This window comes from Rhinolophus ferrumequinum, chromosome 4 (genome assembly GCF_004115265.2).
Source record: "Rhinolophus ferrumequinum isolate MPI-CBG mRhiFer1 chromosome 4, mRhiFer1_v1.p, whole genome shotgun sequence".
In the NCBI taxonomy this organism is placed as follows: domain Eukaryota; kingdom Metazoa; phylum Chordata; class Mammalia; order Chiroptera; family Rhinolophidae; genus Rhinolophus; species Rhinolophus ferrumequinum.
This window is the reverse complement of record NC_046287.1, coordinates 77,453,689-77,481,418: the sequence shown is the minus strand read 5'-3', so window position 1 is coordinate 77,481,418 and position 27,730 is coordinate 77,453,689. Positions and strand designations below refer to the sequence as shown.

Here is a 27,730-nt window from a genome sequence, read left to right as displayed (position 1 = left end):
TTCTCGCTTCAGTGCTGAACAGTGATAGAACTTAGGACATTGGAACAGAATGGTGAAAAACAGATTCAGCTTTGAAAAACAAAGAAAACAGCCCTCCAAATGGAGTGTTATCTAGACATGAGGGCTGCTTCTGTTGAGCACAGCTTAATCCCAGAAGAGAAGCCAAAAGTGAAAGATGCAAGTGCTTGGACTCTTTTGAAATATTAGGCTTAAATTATTTATTTTGGAGCAATCTGTTACATCTTTAAAGTAAAAATACCACAAACATTGGCAAGGGCATCAAAAATTGCTGCAATTTTAGTGAGTATCATTTGGCACCAGGATGAAACATACTTCACTGAGCTGACTGGTTCATCAAAGTGGCGTTTTTGTTTGTCTGTTTGCTGTTGTTGTTTCTTCTTGACCCCCCTCCCAAGACACACACACACACACACACACACACACACACACACACATACACGCACACACTACACATTTAATTTTTAAACAGAAACAAGGAGAAACCATAAAATACAATTTTGAAAATTTGGAGATGCCATATAACATAAAGGAAAAACCTCTGATTTCATCACAGGCACCCAGGCATTGCACAAATCATGCTTTGAATGTAAAGCCCAGAGAGCAAAAGAGTGCTTTTTACCCAGAGATTTAGAGTTAGGTTTTTGACCCTAACCAAAACTTGTATACATGAACTGATAAAATTTTTAAAAATAAAAATGAAAACTTTGAGTCAATTCTCCAATGCTTAAGGAACTTATTCGCTCTATGTATTTATTTCCGCAGCTAACATTAACTAAATGCTCCCATGGACTATACACAGTGATAGGTGTAGAGATTCCAATCTGAATAAATGTGGCCCCATTCTAAAGTGCCTTGTAATACTCAACAGAGGGTCCTCTGCCTAAAAGAGACAGGCTCCTCAGGCTGGGGCTGAGAAGGGGACCAGGCTGCAGCCCTAACTTGAGAACATGAGAAAGTTCACCCACTCTGTTGCTGAGGATAATTCCTAGTATGTTTTAACACATTGAAAGTAGGGGCACACTTCTTCTTGGTTCAACTGTTACCCCTTTTAGCATATCAAAGTTTAATAATATTGTGGGGACAGAGCCAGGAGTGCAGTTTCCAGGCTCTCGGCCTCACATAGAAAGGTGCTGGCTCAGGTAGTAAATGGCCGTCAACTGTGACCAAGTGGCCATCAGCTGTGGCTAGTTGGCCATCAGCTGTAACCACTGAGCCATTGGCCACTAATAAAACTGCTGTGGCTACGCTAGCTGCAAATGGGGGCTAGCAAGAAGGTGGTGGCTGAGCTGGCAAGCACGGGTTGCACTTAGGATGGCGGGTTGCGGACAGTGTGGATCCAGCCTCCAGTGAGAATATAGTGGTATGACTCCCCTACCTATGGCTCCGTGGGTGTTCCTTTTTGGCCTCACCATATCCTGCATTCCTATGTGGGGAGCGGGACCAGAGACCCCACAGGCCGCCCCGCGAGACAATGGCGCAGCGAGCAGGGTCTCCCGCAGGACGCCTTGCACGACAAATATTAAGAGAACCCCTCTCATAAGTAAAAGTTCTTATGTATGTCCTTTATTCAAAATACTGCATCCCATATCTAAAACATTTTTATCATCCTAATGATGCTCATTCACCCTTTTCACAAGGCATGATATTCATGATGGTATTTGTTGGGAAAGGTCTCTTTTACAGTCTTTCTCTAGATGTTCTCTAACACCCTCCCAAGTACAGGGAGAGTGTCTCACCCAGAGCTCGTGTGCACAGACGCTGAGGAAGCGTGCCAAACTGGAAGGGGAGTGGAAAGCGTCACTGAAGTCGGTGAACCAACAAGAACCTCTACATGAATTACAGGAAAGGTCTGGAAGGGCTGAGGGCGTCAGCTATGGGAATATTAGGGAGAGATACCTCGTGGGAGGGGTGTAGGAATCTGCTTTTAATTTGAACTGTTTCAACTATTGTAGAAGTGATGTCTGAAACCCAAATATCAGCAGGGGCCTCCTGAGATTCAGTTTTCACAAGGTGCTGCATTCAAAAAAGCATGAAACACCGAAAAATTCTAAAGCATATATAGCTTTTACAAAACTTTTACCTCAGAAACCCCACAATATCATTCCACAAAATGTCTTTAATATTTTCAATAGTCATACTCAACATTCTAGACCCCAATGGTTGCAAACTTTCTCAGCCTCGTTTGAGTGCTGGGTAAAAAATTACGAGAAGCCTCCTATGAATTGTAGAGCTGTTGTCTAACTAGATTGTGTGTCTGCTAAACTAAATTCTCCACCTCTTACACATTTTTTTTTTTTAGAAACACCCATAGGACCTCACTGAGGAGAGATAGGATTTATGTGCGCAGTTAAAACACAGTTATCGCATATTTTAAATTTTCAAATGACAAAATCTCGTTTCCTGTGGTTATCTGAGTCCCTTAGCGTTTTTCATAATGAATCTTCTCTCCTGACAATTATGTAGGATCTAGCATTAGCCTTAGTAACCCCTTTACATACCAATCAAATTGGTGGTACCCGTTGACTCAGGTGAGCTTCAAAGATTATCATTATGGCACTTTTTAGGGGCGTTCCAAAGAACCCCAAAGATGGCTTTGGTTCCTGCTCCCATCTAGCATACTGGTTGGTCTAGGTTGGCCCAGAGCAGCTCATTTGTTCTAAGGGAAACTCAGACCTATGGAGATAAATGATCCATTCCACTTTCCTAAGACTCACCACTTCTCCAAAGGCTGGGAGTGATGCACTGGAATGGAGAGATTCCTGCTCAGTTCCTGTGAGTGAATGGTACCTGACGATCCTGGAACAAGTTTTCCTTATATAAGTTAAAGAGTTTCCAAATATAGAGTGGAGTTCCTTCAAGAAGAAGTTCATCTCAAACCCCTAGTTAGAAAGTAGGTTTCATTCTTTTGGTGGATTGGGCATTGAGTTGTAATGGGAGGGTATATTCTTCAAAGGTTTATTCACAGATGCTATACTAGTCCCCAGTGACATCCTTTGCGCTGGGAAGCATTGCCTTTTACAGAAGCCAGCAGAGAAACGTGTGCTTCCCATCTCATCGTCAGCTCCAAATCTTCTCTGCCAGCTGAGCTGACTTTCCTTCCCAGGAATAGATGAAGGCTGGTGTCTGTGTTTGTAACAGTCTGAGTTTGCTCTTACTCAAGCTAGCTTCCTCACCTACCCTGTCTCTCTCTTGCTCTTGCATTTTTATTGCCTGGGTAAAAGTGGTGGCTGAAAGAACAGAACGAAACACAATGTACTGGCTTCTGTAGCCCACAAGCTCTCATGTCCATATTTCTGCCTGACCCACATCTATTTGTATACATCTGCGACACTTCTTGATATTTCTCTGTTTTCGGCTTTCCAAACAGAGCTTTGCTGTAGTTTGATTATTTGGACCCTTTGCTCAAAGCTTCGGTAGAAACTTTCCTGCTGCTTTCATAAACCACAGATATCAAGCAGTGTTCAGGTAGGGTGTAAAGAAGGTCTACTTCTACTCCTCCTCCAAATGACAACTCCGTGGGGCTTTGAAATTTGTGCCAGGAGACACAGTTCTCAGTGTGAAAATGAGGGGAATCCTGGTATGAAAATTTCCAAACACAGTTAAAGGTTTTTCTCCTATTTTTCCCCCTTACCCCTAAGACCCAAGAGTTTGTAAACACTCAGATTCCACAGCCAATGAGGAATTTCTTTATTATACAAAAGCTTTCTTAATCACCCGACAAAGTCGTATCAATCATTAATTTCTAAAGCCATTTGTTGTGTCCTTCTGAGGTCCATGTGTGTTGCCATTAGATGACCATAGCTGTGTCTACTTAAATAGCAAAAAAACTGGTTGAAAAGTGAAAAATGAAGTTATATTTTAGGCACATCAATTTACTCCAAACATGGCAATATAAATGCAGGTTGCAAAATATTAATAAAGGAGCTTGGAAATGATTCGTTTGGAACATCCACCTTTTCACCCAGAGGCAGCACTCAGGTGAATTGAGTTCAGAGTTGCAGGTGGCCTCTGGGCCACCCGCTGGAAGGCTGGGTTCCAACTATGTGTGAAAAGGCACACTGAACCAGGCTGGGGGCAATCTATCCACCTCTAGGAGATGATGGGCACAGTGAAGAGATGAGAGGCATGTGGTCAGACCATCGTTAGCTCCACTTGACAGGCAAAGTAACTAAGGTCCAGAGAGTTAAGTTGCCAAAGTCTTATACTAGGAGGTGTAGGGGAGACAGGCTTCAACTCAGGCAGCCTGGATCCAGAGCCCTTGCTCCTAACAAGTATGATCTACTAGCACTGATTCACCAGTGTATGAACTAGCCCTCAATACAACTCCCAGCACTTAATAAACCCATCAGAAAGGGGGCTGCTGCTGCTGCTGCTGTTGTGTTGGCTATTATGCAATTCGTAAGCTTCTGCCCTCAACGACAGGATGACTTCTATGGACCAGGTCAGTCCAGGTGTAAGGTTCCAGGGATCAGCCTTCTCAAGTAACACTTCATCTGGGGCAAAGCATGGAGGCGCTAGAGGCTGAGTGAGACTCAGGAGGGGTCACAACCTGAAGGCCAAAGGCCTGAACCAATTTGACAGGTGCTGGCTGATCAACTTAGTAATAAGAATAGTTGCCAGTTCTGGGCACCTCCCATCTATCTGGAACTTGGTGTTTTAAGCTCCCGTCTTATTTCCATAAGGTGTTTTAAGCTCCAGTCTTCACCATAACTCTAAGAGAGAGATAATACTATCCTCATGTTGCAGGTGGGAGAATTAAGGCTCAAAGTGGCCGAGTCATGAGGCTTGGACCACACAGCTGGTAAGAAGGCAGAGCCACAGTTCAAAGCCAGGTCTCTTAGACTCAGTGCCCACACCCTCCTGGCACCTGCTCCATTCCAGTCACTGGGTAGGTTCATATCAGCCCACCAGGGCTTGGCCGTTTGAATAGAATAGCCTCAGAATCCAGGTCTGCTTCTGAGACTCTCACTAAAGTAACCATGTGGAGTTGCCCAGAGCTCCAGAAAGCCAGACACACTCCTATCTCTTGCAATCGACTGTCATGCACCAACATTACCGAAAGTATCTCTAAAGGAGGGAATGCGAACCAGACAAGGAATGCTAACAAAGCAGACAAGATTCTTATGTTCCCTCTCTCTCTGGAAAGAGTGTGGAAAGGGAGGCTTCCAAAAGGCTGAAATCTGGGGGTCAAGTGAATGAGTTCATTTTAGAGACCGAACATATATACATCACCTCAAATTGACATGGCTCCAAGAAGTAACAATATACGTGATTCAGAGCCGGACAGCCTGAGACTGTTCTACAAGTCAGACTTCCCCATGACTAGACTCCTCTCAGCGCTGTTGCTTGAACATCGGAGGGTCTAAAGATTAGCTTTGACCTTGTTTAGTTTAGTAAATTTTCAAATAACTACTTGATACCCAAGAGACTTGAAATAATTAACAATGCCTCGCTCAAAGCACCTGACTCACAAATAGAAATTTGCTGTACGGACCACCTCTGTTGGGAAATACATTTATTTCCTTAACTCATTCAAAGTTAACATTTGGTATGTTAAAGAAGCGGTTTCAAATGAAATATGCAAGGATTGAGTTGAAAGCGAAGTTCACAATTTGCACATCTTTAAATGCAACTAACTGATGTATGTGCGAGACACCGTCATGATTAGTGTCTGAATCACAAATATCGCAAGACTGAGCTAACAGGCTTTGATTATAGCATGAGGTGTAGAGGCTGCTACAAAAATAACCCGAAATGTTAAAGGGGAGAGATTTTTGATGAGAGACACTCATGCTCAGAGTTTTGAGGTCACTGGACTCAAAAGAATGCACTGTTTTATTTTTCTGGAGCGCACTAGCTTGGTGAAATTATTTAACAATTGGAATACAGGAAAAGAAACAAAAATTGTTTTCCTGCTAAGTACAAAAATGTAAGTTTTGGAGTTCTTATTTAAATACTTTTTATGTTCTGAAAACTAATTTTGATCAAAGCAGGGCGTAGCTTTAGTTTTCCAGCTGTCCCACCTGTGACGGGGGCAGGAGTGGGCGATAAGGATGGGGAATTCAATTCAGTAAAAAAATAAAAAAGGCGTATTTAGGTCTTGGATCCAAGCCACGTTCTCCAATCCAGCTTTTCAACTGGTATAGACCTGGAATGGCCAAGGGATGATCTTCAGCAACACTGACCAGACATCAAAATATCACTGGATCAACCAGTGTCATGCGGGGTCTCTGGTCCCGCTCCCCACACAAGAACGCAGGGTATGGTGAGGCCAAAAAGGAACACCCACGGAGCCATAAATGGGGAGTCCATACCATTATAGTTTCGCTGGCATCTGCTGTCTGCTTCTCTGCCAACCAACCCACCAACCCCACTTGCTAGCTGTAACCCCCAGTCCACTTCTCTGCCAACCAACCAATCCCAATATAGCTACAGTAGTTATGTCAGTGGCCAATGGCTCACTGGTTACAGCTGACGGCCAACTAGCCACAGCTGATGGCCATCTACTACCTGAGCCAACACCTTTCCACGTGAGGCCGAGAGCCTGGAAACCGCTCTCTGGGACTCTGTCCCCACAACCAGTAAGGCCAGGGATTGATAAAAGAAATTACCAAATTCAGCTGTTCAGGAGTTGAGAGGTCACCTGCAAAAACAATGACTTAATCTAGTGTAAACCAACAGATCTACAAAACAAAACAAAATGAAACAAAACAACCCTTGCCCTCCCTTTTTATTTTTTTTACTAAGAAGCCAGTGGAAGAAAATTCATTTTTGTCAGCATGGTCAGTTTCGTTTGCCATTGTTAGAATGTGTGAGGCATGATGCTGGCGTGTCCAAGTTCACTGCCTTGGACCAGGTGTGGCCATAGAGAAGTGAGACCAACCTCCCAAATCCTGGGAGGAAGAGAGTTTAGGTCGTCGCTGTAACCGCAGGTCATCTGCTCTGATCCATGAGCACAAGTGACCAGCACAATGTTTAGCGTTGATATAGTACCTCACTTAATGATTTGTGTACATAATTCTCTTTGGGTGCTCTTGGCATACAGAAAATGTGTTGAAATATAATTTGCCTTTTGGGATGAAAGAGTAACTCAAATGAGCAATTCATCACTTGGCTATGTGTGAGCAATACCCTTTTGATGTACTGATAGTTCCTCTGCCTAAGCAGTAGCCACCATGGGAATAGAAGAGTGTTGTGAGTTAGAAGTAGAAGCATCAGGCAAGATGAGAACTGGCAGGCACTGAGGGCCTATGAAAAGCATGTGGCCTAGCAAAAAGAGTTTTGAAGCCCAACAGATCAAAGTTTGAATCCCATCAGCAACTGTGGGACCTCACACAAGTGACTTAACTTTAGTGAGCCTGTTTCCTCGTCTGATAAATAAAGAGAATCATAGTTTCTTGCAGGGGTAAATAATTTTGGGTGGGTAAACCTTTAGCATGATGTCTGGCACACAGTTGGCACTTGGTAAACGCACAACCACACCTAGATCCCTTTTGGGATTTGATAGGGCAATGCTATCAAATAGTACGCACTCGTCAGTGGTCTTTAGAGAGGGATGAGGCTGGGCAACCTATTTTACTTCCTATTTACATATCATCGCCTGAGGCAGACTCTCAAATCCTTGAAGGAAAAGAAAAGAAGCATCACCCCATTTTGCTCACGAAAATTTGCCAGGGGTGAATCCCAAATTCAGAAACTAACCACAGAGATTATGATGGCTGAGAAAGCACCTCCCCTACGCCTGGGAAATGCCTGGCCCGACACTGCCCTCTGCTGGCGGTCATTATTATCACCACCACCCGCAGCCTCACCCAAGGTGGTGCCGAGAGCCATGCGCTTGTGCCAGCCTCCTATTTTGTTTTCACATCTCACGATGGGAAGGCACCCCATGATTCTTAGAGCTGTTTGTGAAGGTGCTGAACCTGCCAAGTATCCAGGCCGAGGCAGAGAGCGAGGCCAGCGGGGTCCGGTGGCCGCGCACCCAAGGCAGGCCCTTGAGTCGCTGCAGCAAATGTTGAGCCGCGCAACCTGCCAAACCCAGAGCGACCGCCGTTTGTGGACTTTGCTAAGTCTCATATTGTGTTTCTATGTCCTCATCCACCCCGGTCCTAATCCTTCTTTAGTTTCTTTTCAGAATTTGATTCTATTTGGTATTTTATTATCCCAACCCCAGCCCTGTATCACCCTCCTTCTCTTCTTTTATCTTTCTAAGGTCAGTGATTTCTTTTTATCCCAGTTTGTAACGGTCACTTCAGTGGACACTTAACTTACCTAGTACCCCTTTGTCCTTCTAGGAGCAGCTACCCCTGCCTCTTGGAAAATTTCTCTTCCCTTACCCCAGCGTGGTCCATTCACGAGCTTATATGACTGACGTCTCTGACCTCTCTCACTATAGTGAGTGGGAAGAGGGTGGGAATATGTCCCAAGCTGTGCCACCTCCACCCCCAACACACATACACAGTGACAGGTGTCCAGGATCCAGGCTAGAAGGTCAGAACCCTGCCCCCTCATTCCTCATGCTGGGAGAACCTTTTGGTGGCCAAGCTGGGAAGAAATGCCCCTTGTGTTAAGACATGCTCCATGGGGGGAGAAACTCGGGCTGCAGCGGGGTGACTGTGGGCCATAGGAAGGAGCAGCAGCGATGGAGGTGGTAGGTGAGTCCCAACTCCACCTGTGCCTCTGGGCGAGCGCAGGAGCCACCAGAGCCTTCTCTCTGCCTAGAGTACCAGGCTTGGATTTTGGCCACTTGTACTTCTTCATTCTCAAAAGTGTCTCGATTTGCACAGATTTTGAATGTCAAACATAACAAAGACATAAAGACAAACATAGCAAAACAACATCTCAAGGACAACCTCTACAGCAAAACTAAATGAAAAGTATCCCTATGAACGTCGTGGTAAAAGCCTGTGGGACAACCCAACCAATAATATAAAACATGATCTCAGCCTCTGTGTGGGGCAGCAGAGGGAGAGCAGCCGTGGCCCTCATCGAGAATGCCAACACATTGAGACCCTTTTACACTCATCACCCTCTTCCAACTCACATGTCCTAATTTGGATTTTTTTTTAAAATAGTGGTTGCCAAAAAAAGGTCTGACTTGAATCTAACCAGGAAGGAAAATCAGACAAATCCAAAATTCAGCCAGTTTACAAGATAGCTGGCTGGGCTTTTCAAAAATGTCAACATCATGAAAGTCCAAACAAAACAAAAAGGCAAGGATATTATTCTTAGTGGAGAGAAAAGAAATGTGGCAGCCAAATGCGCTGCCTTGATTGGACCTTGATTAGATTTGTTTATTTCAAAGAAGTTATAAAGGATAATTTTTTGGCAAATGAGAAAATCTGAAAATAACATGGTTATATGGGAGCATGCTGAATTATGCTCCTATACATGCTGAATTATTTAGGGGTGAAGTGTCATGATGTGAGCAATTCACTTTTAACTGGTTCGGCAAAAACAAAAACAAAACAGTAGCCTGCAATTCTCAAGTGAAAATAAAGTGGATGTTCCAAATGTTAGTGATTAAAGAATCAAATGAAGGGCACACAGATAATACTATTTCAATGTTTCTGGAGCTTTGAGATTTTTTATTATAAAAACTTGGTTTATATCCATATGATGGAATGCTATTCAACAATAGAAAAGGAACAAACTATGGATACATGCTACCATGTGAATGAACTCAAAAATATTATACTCAGTAAATCAAGGAAGGCCCAACAGACCACACGATGACCTCATTTATGTGAAATATCCATAAAGACAAAGGTAAAAACACATAGATTAGTGGTTGTCTGGGGCAGAGGTGGTGACAAATGTGAATTACCAACGAATGTGCCTGAGGGATCAGGCAAGGATTAGACCACCAAGGTGAAAAGAGAGAACAAGGAAAGAAGAACAGAGACCAAACTCTGAGGAGCTCCAATGTAAGGGGCTAGCAAAAGAGAAGTCAGTGGAAGTTACCAAAAGGTGAGGTTGAGAGGAGGAAGGAAACTGGAACCCCAATAAGGAGACAGTTTCTAGAAAGGAAGAATGGTCAACACGTAGAATACCACAGAGAGATGTTGAAAGATGTCATTGGATCTGGCTATTAGAAGGTCTTGGGTGAACTTAGGAACAGCAGTTACGGTAAAAGGATGACATTAAGAGTCAAATTGCAATTTCTACATTTGCCCAAACCTGGTCTGAGCTGAAGCTTCCGAAAAGCCTCCCTGCTTCCTCCTTAGCCTTGTTGGTCTGCATTCCCCATGCTGCTGCAGCCAGAATGATCTTTCTAAAATGAAAGTTATATTACATGGCTCCTCTACTCAAAACCCTCCAAAGGCATTTTCCACACTAAGAATAAGATCCAAAGTCTACACCATGACCTACAGGAACCTGATATGGCCTTGTGTTAGTTCAGGTCCTTTGAGAAGGAGACACTGAGATGAAATTAGACATATATGCAATTTAGTGGGGGAAGCACCTATTATAGATGAAGGGGAAGAAGCAGGACTATAGGAAAATCCTTTATTTGTGAAGGTTTGATATTTGTGAAACGTGATAGAGAAGGAAGGGTTTGGGTAGAAAGGACCTTTGCAATTCTAAGAAATTTTGGCCAGATTGATGGGAGTCCTTGGGCCAAAGTCACCCATTAGAGGAATGAGCCTGCACTAGGACCCCTACCTTGTTCAGTCATTGGTTAGGCTCAGCCTGGGAGAAGTGGGGCTTCTGCACCAACCAGTGGTGGCAGCAGCTGGAGCCATGCATTAACTATGCTCCCAGCAGCAGGAGATCTGAGTGGTGAACTTTCATACCACTTGGTGCTTCTTAGATCTCACCTGCTGCTCTCCCCACCACTCATTTTTGCTCTGGTTACTCTAGCTCTTTGCTGTTCCTCCAGTATCATGAACATGTACCTGCCTCAGAGCTTTTATCCTTGCTTTTATCCTTCTACTTGGAATGCTTGACTCTCAGATATCTGCATGGCCAGCCCTCTTACTTTCTTTAAGTCCCCACTCAAATTCCATCTGATCAGAAAGGCATTTCTAGACCACTCTATGTAAAATGGCACTGTCATCATTCTCGGTGCACTTCACTTTCTTTAACATTTCCATACATTGTATTACTACCTGACATTATTTATAGCTATTTATGTATTTGTCTGTGGCACTTCACTAGGAATATAAAAGTTCAATAAGGGTAGAAACGTTGCCCTGTTTTGTCCATGTGCGTCTGCAGTGGCTAGATGAGTACATCTCCGGACTCATGGATGATCCCGCATACTTTCTGAATAAATGATAAGTGAGTGGTGAACACCTCTTATGGCCATATAGCAAGTGCTCTGAAAGTGCTTATTTCATGAACGAATAAATCAAGCACTGTTCCAGGAGCTGGGCATACAACACCGAACAAGACAAAGTTCCCACTGTCATGCAGCATACATTCTTTAATAAAAACAAAAGATTGATTATTGGATGCTAGAGTCTCACAGATCATTTATGGAAGCAGAGGTATCTTGTCATAAGGTCACTTAAGTTAACTTTAAAGGAGCACGGTCTTATAGGAGACCATCCCAGGAAAGAATGTAGCACAGGCCATGGGTTTAACAAGACCAGTGGCATTTGTTTTCATTCTCGTGTTTATGTTTCAATTCTAGCAGTCGAGCGTTGGTTTACACTGTGCCTGAAGCCTTTCCCAGCGGTGTCTCCTTACAAAAACGTTATCTGAGCTTGGCTTCTGTGGGGTAAATTCTGAGACTCAAAAGCAAACATTTTCTTAAAATACCACCCCAATTCTATTTTAAAATATCAAACATTGTCTGAGGTTTTTGTCCAGGAAAGTCATTTTCTTCACCAACTGCCATTTTCACTCCTCCCAGCATCATCTAAAGATCTGGGAACCCATGCTCTCCCTGTGTCATCGGTAGGCACATGACGAGAAGCTTCCATCCTGAAGCTGAATCTTGGCCACTGCATGTTTGCTGGTGGTCTCTGGGAATCCCCTCCATGGGATAACAGACAGGCATCTCAGGTAAGACGTGAAAAGAGTGCAGAAGAAGCCACATGTGAAAACAGATGTCAGTATTAGCTCCAAAGGTCTGAAAATTTAGGATGAATTTACCTTTAAGGAGACGCAATTCTGATGAGAAAAGATCAGGAAAATGCATTACCAATTAAATGGTGGAGACATTTCAAAATGAAGGCATCAAACCACAAACATGAGATTCATTAATAATCCCCAGGACCCACTAATAAGGCCCTGTTGCCATTGCATGGGTTCCCGTCTGTGATAGAAAAGCTACTGATCACTACGGACCCTCTGCCGTTATTAACACTTGGACTTGAAACCAAGTAGGTCTCAAAAGATTGATAGGAATCAAAATGACCGATATGGTGATTAAGCAAGCAAGTGTATTTGCCATTCTTTCAAAACTTAATTTCCTGGATTTTCCATTTGTGACCCATCAGGGTGGCCACTTGGCCTGTCAGGCTGTTTCAAGAGGCTGAGGCTTGGAACTCAGCAGCTTTGTGTGCTGAGGGGCCGGGAGGCCTGGCTGGAAAAGTGGATTGGAATTGATATAATAAATAGTTCCTCATGCTGATGCCAGGGATTTCTTCCCTCCTTTCATGACTCTCTGTGAGGGTTATTCCAGTGAAACCGGAGGGGGTTGGAGCCCATTAGATATTTCCTAAAAAGACTTAAACTTTGTTCTTCAGGGAAATTGGTAGTGAAGGATGTGATTTTAAATAGAAATTTCTGGCCTAGGTTTCTAATCCTCAAAATCCTACCTCGAGCCAGGCCATTTTCCTGCTTTTTAAAATCATAATGCTGAGTCTTAACAGGGTGAATAGCGTGTGTAAAAACTAAACACATGCTTTGAAAGTGAACGTATGGACGGACGTATGGCTTCCAGTGCTAACCAGCGCTACACTTCCAGTTCGGCTCAGCAGCATTGGCTGTGAAGAGGGAGCCCGGGATCAAACACCCACTTTGACTTTCCTTTGACATGAACCCAGGTCAGACAGCATAGGGGGAAGCAGATCAGCAGTGATCATGACAAGAGATACAAAAGAGAACTTTGCCGTAGCATCTGAATTCACTCCTTGGAGCCCTTACCCTCCTCCCTCCTTTTATCAGAAAAGAAACAGAAAGACTTTGAGGCCACAAAGTTAGGTACCACCATAGCCTCAAGTAGAACCCGTGTCTCTTGCTTCTAGCCCATCTCTCTCCTCACACAGAAACAGAGATGTGACCAGGCCAAAGCCCTGGATTGACATGAGTGACTATTGAGAGGAAGGGGACACACGTGAGGGGAGAAGTGGTTGGATTTGGCAATGAACTGAAAGGATACAAAATATGGCTATATTTATATTTTATATAAATATAAAACCTAAAATAAAAAATACAAGGTAGTGTTGTTTGGCAGAAGCATTGCCTTTTTTATTTCATATTATTAAGAAATTCATATTCTCCTGCCGACCATGAAAACACCTGGGAGTGGAAGCTGGGCTAAAACAGGAGACCTACAGCACATCATGCCGCCTGAGGGAACGCGTTTCTGAGAACTTTTCCAGACTCTCAGTTATACAAACGGTTTAAACTCCCAAACCTAAAATCTCTTGGGAACATGAAAGAAGTTGTTTTAAACCACCAGAGCACTGGATTACTCACCAATTTGGAATTTAGTGAAAAAGCAAGCCATGAGATTTTATGTTGGGTGTCTATTTGCCTCTTAAAATATTTGACCGAGTTTGCAAAATACTTAATGATACCCATTTCTGCTTTGTGTTCCTAAATACTGGGTTGTGTGTGGATTGGCTCTGGGGAGAAGAGAATGAAGAGAATCATAGAGCTACGTCTGAGATGGTCGTTGCCACTTCCATTTGGGTTTTTCATCTGCTGGAAGCCTAAAAATGTCCCCCTGGATAGACTGGCAGCAGGAACTCCCGTTCTGGTAGGAGTGGGGGTGGGGGATGGGAAAAGAAGAGATTAAAAAGACACTGGTTGAGTATTTAGGACAAAGCAGTTTCTGAGTAACATTAAAACAAATACATAGAGGCATTTATTGAGTCCCTACTAAGTGTCCATGAGCCTGAGACACTTGAATGGGAGGTAGGGTGACTCAGACCCTGCCTTTTTCGTGCCCTCCCAGTCCCCCAGAACCAAGTATAATTAGAAACAACTAGTCCAGAGCTGCATCACGGTGGCCTCGGTCAGTACCCCAGATGTGGCTTATCAAAAAGAGGCCTGTTTAAACCATTCCTCACAACTGTTCAGCCTTGGCCATTTGAGATAAGCAGCTAAGTGTCTGAGGTTGAATCCTCTCTTTTATACTCAACCCCAGAAATGCTTATTGTTCGCATTGTCCATTGAGACACACAAAGGAGGGATTAAAAACATAGTTGCCCATGAGGTCGCTCGGTCTGGAGGAAGCCTGGAAAGGCAGAGATGCATGTACTATGGGTGTCTGTGTGTGGGCATATGCCATGTGCACAATGCAACTACAAGACCACTGTCTGAGGCAGAGACACGTAGGTGACTACACGGGACGGTGCTGCCCTGAGAGCCACTTCCTGGAAAGCAGGAAAGGAGAGGCAGTGTGATGTCATGGGACGAGCACAGGATTTTGTACTTGTGGCTCTGCCATTTATGGGCTCTGTGATCTTGAGCAAGTAATTTAATATCTCCCAACATTGGTTTTCTCATCTGTGAAATGGGGATAACTATGCCTGCCTTACAGGATTTTAAAAGGATGGGTTGAAATAATATTTGAAAGCACCTAGCACTGAATGCTATGGATATATAAGCACTGTAGACTTTTGGGAAATGTACATTCTGCTCCCAGCTTGACTGAATCTGGCTGCTTCTAACAAGGGGAGACAATAGGAGTGCTGCCAACATATAAGCCATCCACTGTCTTCTCAGATTCCGACTCTACCAGCCAGAGGCAGTGTGGTGAAAATGCTGAGTGATGGATGGGGGCAGCCATCCTCTGTTCTGGTCCTGATTGACTCACTTCTTGGCGAGGTGACTTCAGACAAGCTGTTTACCCTCTCTAGACTTAAGTTCTCTCATTTGCAAAATTGCCCTTCTCTAATTCCCAAGGTAATTATAAAGATCAATCGAAGGTATCAGGATTAGAAAGGTAGAAGTAGCTGTCTTTATTTGCAGTAAACAAGATCTTGCATTTTCTTGTATGCAAAGAATCCTAAGGAATCCACAAAATACTATTAGAACTAATAAACAAGTTCAGCAAGGCAACCAGATTCAAGATCAACACCCCCAAATCAATTGTGTTTTCATATGCTGCAAAAATGAAATTAAGAAAATAATTCCATTCACAATAACATCAAAAAGAATAAATGTTTAGAAATATTTAACAAAAGAAGTGCAAGATTTGTGCACTGAAAATTATGAAGCATTGCTGAAAGAATGTGGAACGTGAATAAATGGAGACATCCCATGTTTATGAATCAGAAGACTTAATACTGTTAAGATAACAATACTTCCTAAATTAGTCTATAGATTCAACCAGTTCCTGTCAAAATCCTAGCTGGGTTTGTTTTGTTTTGTTTCATAAGTTGACAAGCACATCCTAAAACTCATTCGCAAATACAAGTGACGCAAAATAGCCAAAACAATCTTCAAAAAGAAGTACAAAGTGGGAAGAATTACACATCCCAATTTCAAACTTACTACAAACCTAAATAGTCATGAACAGTGTAGTCCTGGCGTAAGGATGCCAAATGGAATACAACTGAAAACCCAGGAACAAACTAACATTTTTAGTCAACAAGAGTGTCAAGAAAATTCTATGGGAAAGGAATAGTCTTTTCAACAAATGGGGCTGGGACACATACCTCACACTATATACAAAAATTAACTCAGAATGAATCACAAACCTAAATGTAGGAACTAAAAGTATGAAACTCTCAGTAGAGAACACAAGAGTAAATCTTCATGGTGTTGGGTTAGGCAATTATATTTTAGATATGGCACCAATAGCACAAGTGTTAAAAGAAAAAAAAATCGATAACTAGGAGTTCATCAACATTAAATGCTTTTTCACTTCAAGACATTCCAGCAAGAAAGTGAAAAGACAACCACTCCCTGGAGACAAATATTTGCAAATTATATATTCCCTAACATATATTCCAAATATATAAAGAACTTCTACAACTAATAAAAAAAAAGACAACCCGATTTTAAAAATTGATAATAGAATTGGAATAGGCCTTTCTCCAGTTATCAAACAGCCAATAAACACATTATGTTAAGCATCATCAGTCATTAGGGAAATGCAAATGGAAACCACAATGAAATAACACTTTACACCCCATAGAACGCTTCTAATAAAAAAGACAATCACAAGCGTTATCAGGGATGTAGAGAAATGGGAACCCTCAGACATTGCTGGTGAGAAAATAAAATGGTGAGGCCATTTTGAAAAAGTTCAGCAATTTCTCCAAATGTTAAATACAGAATTACCATATGATCCAGCAATTCCACTTCTAGGTATGTACCCAGGAGAAAGGACAACACGTATCCATACAGAGACGTGCACACAAATATTCACAGTGGCATTATTCACAGTAGCCGAAAAGTGGAAACAACCCAAATGTTCATCAGCTGGTCAATGAATCAGCAAAATGTGGTCCATTCATACAATGCAATACTTGTTGCCAATGAGAAGGAATGATGTACTGATACAACATGGATGAACCTGAAAAGCATTCTGCTTAGTGAAAGAAGGCAGACACAAAAGAACACATAGTCTATGGTTCCATGTACATGAAATGTCCAGAAAAGGCAAATCTTTAGAATTTACCTAGGGCTAGAGGTGGAAATGGGGAGCAACTACAGGGCACAAGGTTTTTGGGGGGTGATGGAAATATTCTATAATTATATTGTGGTGATAGGTGCACACCTCTGTAAATGTACTAAAAGTCGTTGAATGGTACACTTACACATTAAATGGATGGGATTTGTGGTGTGCAAATTGCACCTCAATAAAGCTGTTTATAATAATTTTTAAAGACCAATTGAGATCACAATTATACAGATCTATATATAGGACCTAATTAGCATATTGAGACTAAGTTGGTCCTCCAGATTCCCAGCTACACAGAAAAATGCCATCCTCCAAATCCTGGAGATGCTGGATTTACCTACAAAGCATTGTCCCCCCTGTTCATTTCCCTACTGGGTCTCTAAACCCTACTACTCTGTACAAATTGCCTAGCCTGATGACTGTTTTCTTTCTTATTTTCTTTAATTTTTCTGATAATACCAACCGTCTTCTATTGGAAACTTGGTCTTTCCTTGATTACTTTGACCCTGTTTGACTTTTCGTTTTCACTTAAGGCCTTTGCTAGAATGGTCTGTAATAGGTCTAACTTCTTGCTTGTCTTCTTTGGTGTCTCTTCTCCAACATTGTGGACCCTACGTGTAAGCAAGGTCGCCCAAGCTTTCATCTTTCTCTTTCTCTTCTCTTGCCATCATCCTCCCAAGGGGCCCTCATCTACTCACATATATCCCACCTCTGTGAAGACAACACTGAAATCAATATCTCCAGGCCATCAAGGCTGGTTAAGAAATAACCTGGATGTCTTGCAAGCATGAGGGTATGAACAACTGATTTAAATACCATATTGAGATATTTTATTGAAATATTAATTAGGCTGTTATCTTCCTATATATTCCCTTCCATGATGTTTCAAGCAGGTACCCAGCCCCCTTTTTTTCCTGTGGAGAAGTCTGTGTTTCTGGAACAACAGCTCATATTTCCTACTGGATGCACTCCTTCCTTTGGGAATTTTTAACATCTCAAACTGACACCATTGAAACTGATTGTTAACACGTCTCTGAAGGGAAGGGGAGCAAGGAAAGCACATATGCCTTTGAGAGAAGCAAGCAAGAGAGGAAGGCAGTGCAGGCGACATAATTTGCAGGATCTAGTGCAAAATGAAAATGTAGAATCCCTTGTCCATAAAGTATTAATAATGTCAAAATGATGACAGCAGAGCAGGAAAGTAAGCGTGGGGCCAGGTATGACTGCATGGTTCATACACCCATGAAGCTGGTCCTGGTGGAAAATTTTCCTCTAGACCAGGGAGCGATAAGGAATTAGCTGGGCTGGTGAGAGCAGGAAATGGTGCATTGTTTGGTGGCAGAACTCCATGGGGAGCACCGAGATCCGAGAGATACAACAGGGGAGGCTGGAGCCAAGGCACAAGGTTTTCCAGCTCAAAGCCTCAGAGCCTGGTTTCTGGAGCCGCATGGACCAACATATGGGCATGTGAGGGGAACCAATGACCAGGGCTGTTGTCCCAATGCTTTGGGACTATATATGACCCAGGACCTTTCTATAACCCTAGAGGAAGAAGAGAACTCACCCCACTACCCACCCAGTAGTGACTGAGACTGAATTTCCACTGAACCTCATGGGATGGGGCATCAGAGGCAGATTTAGGTTTATTTCTTTATTGTAGTAAAACAAGGTCTGACAATTAAGTTCACAAACTCATCCTAAAAAAAGTGCTATATACCTCATTGCTGAATATCACCATGGTCACCTTTGAAGCACTCCCCTTGGGAAGCTATGCACTGATGCCAGCACCTAGTCCACCCTTCAAAGCAATTTTGGAACTCTTTTTCTGGAATGGAAATCAGAACTGTCATCGTTGCATTACCCTTGATGTCCTGAATCTCAGCTAAATGTCTTCCTGTCAATATTTCCTTTATCTTTGGGTAAAGAAAGAAGTCATTGGGGGCCAGATCAGGTGAGTAGGGAGGGCGTTCCAATACAGTTAATTGTTTACTGGCTAAAAACTCCCTCACAGACAGTGCCGTGTGAGCTGGTGCATTGTCGTGATGCAAGAGCCACGAATTGGTGAAAAGTTCAGGTTGTCTAACTTTTTCACGCAGCCTTTTCAGCACTTCCAAATAGTAAACTTGGTTGACTGTTTGTCCAGTTGGTACAAATTCATAATGAATAATAATCCCTCTGATGTCAAAAAGAGGTTGGCAACATCGTTGCAACAAGTTCACAAACTTAGTTGTCAGACCTTCGTACAAATATAAATTTTACCATTTTAACCATTTTTAACTGTACAGTTCAGTGGCATTAAGTACTTTCACATTGTTGTGCAACCATCACCTCCAGAACTTTTTATCCCAAACTGAAATTCTGTCCCGTTAAATACTAACTCCTTGTTTCCCCAGCTCTTAGTAACCACCATTCTATTTGTCTCTGTGAATTTGACTATTCTAGGTACCTCATCTAAGTGGAATCATACACTATTTGTCTTTTCTTTGTCTGACATTTTGGACTTAGAATATTTTCAAGGCTCACCTATTGATTTAGATTTTTTAAAAGAAAGTAAAGAAATGTACTCTTTCTTATACACCCAAGTTTGTGCACTTGGATCCACTTTACACAGAGATTAATTCATTAATGTTACCCTAAGACTTGCTTGAATTCTTGTCTGATGCTGAGATTTTTCTCTCTCTGATCTTCCACATGCAATCCGTCTTGCCATTTCCGTCTCTACGGAGCTGATCAAATATTTAACCCCAGGTTTATTCTGGCACTAAGGACTTGACTCCCAAGTTTCTTCATTCTCACCTTAGACTTGGATGGCCTCCCTCAAACTCACACTGTACAGAAATGTCAGAGTAATTGTCTCAAAGGCCAGATCTGGTCTCCAAATGCTCCTCGTCGTCCCCACCGTGCCCCTTGACTTAGGCGATGCCATCAACCCTCAAGGCCCTCCCTCCAGATTTCAACCCATCCAAATCCTTCAGGCTTTACTCAACTACCATCACCTCAATGAACGTTCCTTCTTCCCCACACACTCTCAGAAATGGTCTCTGCATCCCCTGTGCCTATTCTATTCTGCCCCATAATTATATTTATTTTGACATGTGTTTAGTTGCTCGAGCTTATGTTCATTCAAGACAGAAGCCATGTTCGCGCCATCTTTCGAACAGCACCTCTCACACAGTAAACGCTCAGTACATCTTGCGCGGAGAATGTTCACATATCAATGTACTATATAAATATATCTGAACATTACATGTCGTAATTACCAACTGTGGTTCAGACAGTAAGTGGTGAAGGAGTTCATGAATAGATAAAAATAAAATCTCAAAGCTCCATCCAGCTCTGAAGTGTTACTATCTGAGGGTCAAGACTTTTTAGAGGAGAGGCATCTCATTTTGCCTTGGAAGAGACATATGGGTGAGGGAAGCTGGGGCCTGGGCTGGAGTGAAGTGAAGGGAAGGACTGAGAGTTCCAGAGGGGCGTACAACAAAACAGAAGTGATAATGGAGAAGTAGAGAGGTCATTTTTCAAAATTCCATTCCATCAGGGGTTTCACAACTGACCATAAGAACCCTGATGATCCCGTGTTGTTTGAAGGTTAGGAATTAGTCTGATGTCCACTGAGGGTACCTCCTGAGGTGAATTTTCAAGACACCCACTTTATTGGGTAAATAAAGTCATTTTTATTTTCACTTGATTATTTTAGCTTTTAGCTAGATGTTGAAATGCATGTCGATACAGCCTGAGAGTGAGTTCTTTGGAACATGATTTTCTTATCTGTTCCATCAGAACTTGGTGAGATCCTTTAGGAAGCTTAGCATAGCAACCAGTCTTTCGTTATCATCCATGGCACAAGGAAGTAGGGAGGATGGCTGAGCTGAGTCCAAACACAAACCCTAGTCTTCTCATTGGTTGCTCCTCCTCCCCGACCAAATCCTTGATGAAATCTACAAAAAAAATCTTCCTTGAATCTCATGTCAGCTCATACAGCTTGGAGATGTTAATGAAAGTGAGAAAAGAATGAAAAGCAACCCCGGCAGGGAAGCCCAGCCATGGGAGAGTGGAGTGCTCAGAGCAAAACTGAGAGTTCAGGCAAGGTGCTCAACCTAGATAAGCAGGCAGGAAGGGTTGGAAAAGACGCCTCGACTTCCATCCCTGGTCATCTAAAGGAGGCCAGACCCCAGCCTGGACTTGGAGACCTGTGCTTCTGACCTTATCTAGCTGTTGGATCTGAATCTTAAGCATCCGTCTCCTATTCTGCCTCATGAGACAAATAAACGCATTAGAATTTCTAAGGCATCTTCTGCTTTTTACATTTTGTCGCTCTGAATGCCTTTGGGGGAAATTTTGGATTGGGATATTGTGGGTTTTGTTACCTATTCCCAAGTTCCGTCACATGGTTTTCGTGTTATATTTTATGCCGATAAATGCATGCTAAAACAGACTATGAAAAGCACACGCAGAAATGGACAGGGTGGTGTGCCATGGTTTGGGATGAGGCCAGCTGGTTAAGCTGTAGGGAAATGGGCCAGACTGAGAGTAATCGGAAACTGAAATTAGATCCACCCACTGACTCTAGCAAAACCGGGGACAGCCCTGAGTGCCGGGAAGTCCATGATGACAGAATAAATGTGGCGATAGTGTTGCATTGGGCCCTGAGGAGGAGAAGCACATCCAGTGTGAAGAGGAAGGAGGGAACTTAGTGGCCTATGGGGTATGGTCAGAAGGAATCCAGAATCTAGTGAAATCAAAACAGGTATAAGAGTGCGCCAGTTGTGTGTTAGAAAATTGTGAAACCTCGGCAGATGAGGTTCAGCGACAAAACTCTCGAGCCTAGAAGAAAGATAGGTAATGGAAACCTTCCATGATGGGGTCAGACAGAAGTCCAGTTACTGGCACTAAACCAGGTCAGTCCAACAAACATATATCATGACGTGTCTGTTCCGAGCAAGCCCTGGGCCCAGATGCAGAGACTGACCACATTCCGATGCCCTTGAGCGTATGTAGACCAAAAGCAGGGCAGGCTTCTGTGTGGACTGAGGCACCCACCTGGGGGGTGGAAACCCCTCAGAGGCTGGACACCAGGTGGGACCAGGAGATTATCTTTAGTCCTGCTCCTCACATGGGCAGTGGCAGCTGCCACGAGGTGATGGTGTCCAAAGTAGGATGGCGATAGCAGCCTTAACCATGGGGCACCTGAGCCCCGGCTGGTTGTTGTTCGCAAGTCTGCAATCCAGACTGAGCAAACTAAATCACAAAACATTGCTTTAGGCTCACTGAGCTGCGAAGCATCTTTTAAAAAATGCTTTTCTGTGTGATTATAGTTCCCTAAATCACAAGGTGAGGGCAACGGATCTAAGGTTTGGTTCCTCCCAAAATTCCTATACTGAGACCTAATCCTTAATGTGATTGTATTAGGCGAAGGCCAGGGCTTGGGGAGGTGATTAGGTCATGAAGATGGAGCCCTCGTGAATGGGATTAGTGCCCTTGTAACAAGGACCCCAGCAAGGTCGCACCCTCTTTCTGCCATGTGAAGACCGAACGAGAAGATGGTCTCTGCAAACTGGAAGACAGCCTTCACCAGAACTCAACCATACTGATGCCTCGATCACTCCAGAACTGTCAGAAATAAGTTTCTGTTGTTTGTAAGCAGCCCAACGTATGGTATTTTGTTGGAGCAGCCTGAACGAAAAACGGGGGGCTTCGTCACTGTTACAGTGTCTGCTTAGTCAACTGATATGAGCCACTTCCACTGGATATGGATGCACCTTTTAACTCAATATTTGGAATAGATAAATCATATCATTCAAAAAGAGAGACAATAAGGCAGCTCTCTCACATTTTTGTCTCTCATCTGTCCAGGTGCTACTCCAATGGGAAATCACGGTTCATCGTTTCTCATGTATCTCTAAAGATATGTTTTCCCTCCATTTTTTTGGCAAAAATCCTTGGCTGGGCCCTGATGACCCTGAGTGGTGGTGTCTCCAGCTGTTCTCTGTCTCCTGCCTTCCTGTGGAGTATGGCTGGACAAAGAGTGGGAGAGAGGCTATCTCCACACCACAGAGCATTTATGACCGGAAACTGGGGGAACATGTGTGAAAAAAAAATTATAAAATACTGACCACTTACTCACGTACATGGCCTGACTTCAGCCTAAGTGACTTGGCAGCATTTTACAGGGGCTGCTGGAGCCAACAGAGAAGACTCTGGTAACTTTTCTGAGATGTTCTCATGTCCTGACATGGCCTTGCCTCACGTCTTCCCTCTTTGGTGGACTCAGTGTGATTCCTTGTAGGCCAGGGGTGTATCCTAGGGAGGGTCCACCTTCTTTACAAATGAGAACACTGAAGAAATTCCCAGAAAGGAATTTACACTCTGGTGAGAGGCAGATATGATGCCATGACCCTTCCGTAGGTTTTCATTAGTCTGGGCTGCAAGGTAGTGGGTACAGGGGGTGGGAAGCATGTTCTACTAGTGAGTGACTGGAAGCCCAATATTTGAGGTTTTCTCCCAAACAGCTATGTTTATTGAAGGTATTTGCCTTCAGCCTTTAAAGCAGAATGTTTCTCAAGTCCATCTGAAAAAGCCAAACCCTTATACATACAGATAACTTTTAGGGAAAAGTAAACATGCTATACAGCTGGTGAGCTAATTCATTTGATTTGTGTAAAGAATCTGTAAGAAGAGCCCAAGGCCCGTGGTCCCCTTAGGTAAACTCTGTGGGAGTCTTGCCCACTATATCCACATATATGGGGACCTCTGCCAGCTGCCTCCTACCCTACCTTCAGGCCAGAGTCTTTGTCAGGGGCCATCAGCATCCAGTGGCATTAACTACAGACCACTTTCTTCAAATGTATAAAAGAGGCCAAAATGGAGTTGTGACCATAACAGGGGAAAGGATGCAGGTTGCCATCAAGAGCCCGTTCCAGTCACCCCTTTCCTCTGCCCCTAAGACTCTCCTTGGAACATCAGTACTGCATTCCCAGCCCCTAGAACAGAGCACCTAGAACATTCCTGACACACATCCTGCGCTCACTAAGTGCACAGCTCACCCCAGGGCTCCATCTGCCCAGGCCTCTCAGTTTAAAGCAGTGAGTACTCAGAAGTAGGACGATGAGGTAGGTGACTTATCCAAACTCCCAGAGGATCGTGGCATCAGAGAAGAAAACCCAGCCCCCTGACTCCTTCCCCATGCTCGATCAGGTCCACCAGTGCTTTCCAACCTACTGCACATCAGACATTTTGGTTGGGCAACTTGGGGTGAACAGACAAGGCTGCTCATACCCCAGGTGACTGAGCAGGGGACCTGGCCTCCTGGCACATCTCTAACCCACTCGTGGCCCACAGCACACAAGTTGGCAAGCTCTGCTGCAGAAGTTTACGTGCATTCTCACGATGACCCCACCTTTCCTGCCTGGAACTGGCAACCGCAGAATCCTCACTCTTACAGACAGGCACCCAAGGAGGAATTACTTCATAAAGGGGTAAAGAATCTGCAGTATCCCTGACCAAACAAAGTCTGCTTATGATTTCAGCCTGGCAGCCCTTTGTCCAAACGTGTCTGCCCACATATGGTTTGGTAACTTCTCTGTCGTATCCTTTCTCCTTGCTATGAAAAGGGCTGAAGATAGCAGTAGGTTATGATCGAGCACAATATCCAACAAGAGCCAAATGCTGCACACAGGACCCAGAGGAGCCCCAAACCTGCCGCAGGTCCCTGCCTGGCAGACCCAGACACAATGGCCCTATTCACAGAAGGGGACTCTGAAACATGAGTAGGTGTTGTTTAAAGTCTCTCTGAAATAAATGTTAACATGCTGACTCAGGCTCCCTCTGAATTAATTTTAAATGTCCTTTAACCCATTTTTGGCATAGCAATCATGATAAAGCAGGTACTGAGAGCAGAATGGTTCAACCAACTCCCAGAAGCCTTGGCAGGAGGCATATGGTCCTATCAATCAACGATGGGGCCTGGTGGGGGGGCGGGGGGGAGTGAGGCGGGAGAAATCAGCCATGGTTTGGAGACTGCAGTGGCTCTGTGTGGGTGAACCTTCTTTTAAAAGGGCTTGCTGTTGTTATAATCAAAAGCTTTCACCACATTTTTAAGCATTACCCACTACCCTAACCATTCCCTTCTTCAGGGAGTGGGATTCCAGCAGCTGAATGCCATATAATAAGAACTCCTTCTCATCACCATGGAAGCCAAGAGAAACATGCTTTTGAAAAAGTGGCACTTCAGTGTAGAGAGGTTTGTTGATGGGAGCTTAAATAATGATGTGCCAGGAAAGATTATTTTTGCAAATTCTTGGAACACAACTTTTTCTCAGGGCATGAGCCGGTTAGTGCCCTTCACGGCTTCTGTTGCCCTACATGTCACCTACCCAGCCTGCTTCTTTAGGCAACTTAATCAGGACTCATTACACTGACCTTCGTTTTAACTGGAAACAATGGAAAGATGTTGTTAGGTGTCCCTGGGAAGTAAGTAACAAAATTTACACAGAAGTTCATGCAGATGAGAAGACAGACTGAATTGTGCGTCTGGGAGACATATACTCTACCCGTTGTGTGACAAGCAAAGAGATAAGACCGCAGTGGATCCGTGCAACAAGGTTCATGTACTGGGTCCGTTGGCTCATGTGTCCATTCTCTCTTTGACACCCATCGCTAGTCTAAAAATTTCTAGAACACGCCTTTAAGCTATTGTCTTTGATCCCCAAAAGGGCCAACCAGGTATATAACCTACTCCAACTTGAAATCTATTTTGGTGAAAATTTACTTCCCCAAATAAACAGCCCTCCAAACTTTCCCATGTGTTCTCACTGGAGTCCCAGACTTCTGAATATCTTGTAGCTTTGATTTAGGCTCCCTTCTTTTAGTTTTTCCATATTCACTCATTACCCAATCAGTAAATTCTGCCTCAAGGGTGCTGCTCTTCAAATTCAACTCCTCATTTACAGACAATCATAAAGAGTAGATGCTCAAATGTTTGAAGTGGAAAAGAGGAAAGGAGGAGCTTATTGGATTATCTTCATTTAGCTTTCAGACCTTCTATCAACTAAATGTCTTTTTTTTTTTTTTTAAACAAATACATCTCTCTAACTCCCCAACCCACACCCAGGGGGTTTAGTGCACCTTCCCCTTTCTTGTGACTGCTTCTCTGACTTTGCTTGTGCTGTGTCGCTCATATCACCACAGTCTTTACAGAGGTTTTTTCTTAAGAACTGGATCAAAATTCATCTCTTACTAAAAATCTTTCCACTCATCTTTCTTTTTTAAAAAAAATTAAAGTTTATTGGGGTGACAATTGTTAGTAAAGTTACATATATATCAGGTGTACAATTCTGTAATGCATTATCTATATCTCATGTGTGTTCACCACCCAGAGTCAGTTCTCTTTCCATCACCATATATTAGACCCCGTTTACCCTCTTCTAGAGCTCCCCGTATCCCCTTACCCTCTGGTAACCCCTAAATTATTGTCTATGTCTATGAGTTTTTGTTTCTTCATTTGTTTGTCTTGTTCTTTTGTTGTTTTCAGTTTCATATGGTTCTCTACATTTTCTGTCTGACTTACTTCGCTTAGCATTATAATCTCAAGATCCATCCATGTTGTCACAAATGGTCCTATTTCATCTTTTCTTACCACCAAATAGTATTCCATTGTGTAAATATACCAGAACTTCTTTATCCATTCATCTATCGAAGGACATTTTGATTGTTTCCATGTCTTGGCCACCATAAATAAAGCTGCAATGAACATTGGAGCACAGAAGTCTTTGTGGATAAATGTTTCAGATTTTTTTGGGTAGATACCCAGGAGAGGGATTGCTGGGTCATATGGTAATTCTTTTCTTAATTTTTTGAGGAACCTCCACACTGCCTTCCATAATGGCTGCACCAATCTGCATTCCCACCAACAGTGTATGAGGGTTCCTTTTTCTCCACAGCCTCTCCAACACTTGTTACTATTTGTCTTGTTGATGATAGCCATTCTGACTGGGGTGAGGCGATATCTCATTGTGGTTTTTATTTGCATTTCTCTGATGATTACTGATGTTGAGCATTTTTTCGTATGTCTATTTGCCATTTATATGTCCTCTTTGGAGAAATATATCTCCAGCTCCTCTGTCCATTTTTCAATTGGGTTATTTGTTTTTCTGTTGTTCAGTTGTATGAGTTCCTCGTATATTTTGGATATCAGACCTTTATTAGAGGTGATGTTTGCAAAAATCTTCTCCCATTCAGTTGGTTGCCTCTTTATTTTGTTGATAGTTTCTTTTTCTGTACAGAAGCTTTTAAGTTTGATATAGTCCCATTCATTTATTTTAGCTTTTACTTTCCTTGCCTTTGGAGTCAAATTCATAAAATGCTCTTTGAACCCAAGGTCCATAAGTTTAGTACCTATGTTTTCTAAGCAGTTTATTGTTTCAGGTCTTATGCTTAGGTCTTTGATCCACTTTGAATTAATTTTGGTACATGGTGACAGGTAGCAGTCCAGTTGCATTCTTTTGCACGTGGCTTTCCAATTCGCCCAGCACCATTTATTGAAGAGACTGTTTTTTCTCCATTGTGTTTTTGGCTTCTTTGTCAAAAATTATCTGTCCATATTTATATGGGTTTATTTCTGGGTTCTCAATTCTATTCCATTGGTCTGTGTGTCTGTTTTTCTCCCAATACCATGCTGTTTTGATTATTGTTGCCCTGTAGTACAAGCTAAAGTCAGGGAGTGTGATACTTCCAGTATTGTTCTTTTGTCTTAGGATTGCTTTGGCTATTTGAGGTCTTTTGTAGTTCCTCACTAATCTGATGGTTTTTTGTTCTACTTCTTTAAAAAATGCCATTGGGATTTTGATGGGGATTGCATTAAATCTGTATGTTGCTTTGGGTAATATGGCCATTTTA

At 43.0% G+C, this 27,730-nt stretch overlaps 1 protein-coding gene across 3 annotated transcripts in view; it reads right to left on the bottom strand.

The window, feature by feature from the left end:
- ENPP6 (ectonucleotide pyrophosphatase/phosphodiesterase 6) overlaps positions 1-27,730 on the bottom strand; it is a 113,287-nt gene that overhangs the window by 62,785 nt on the left and 22,772 nt on the right. The gene's annotated exons all lie outside the window — the stretch shown is intronic.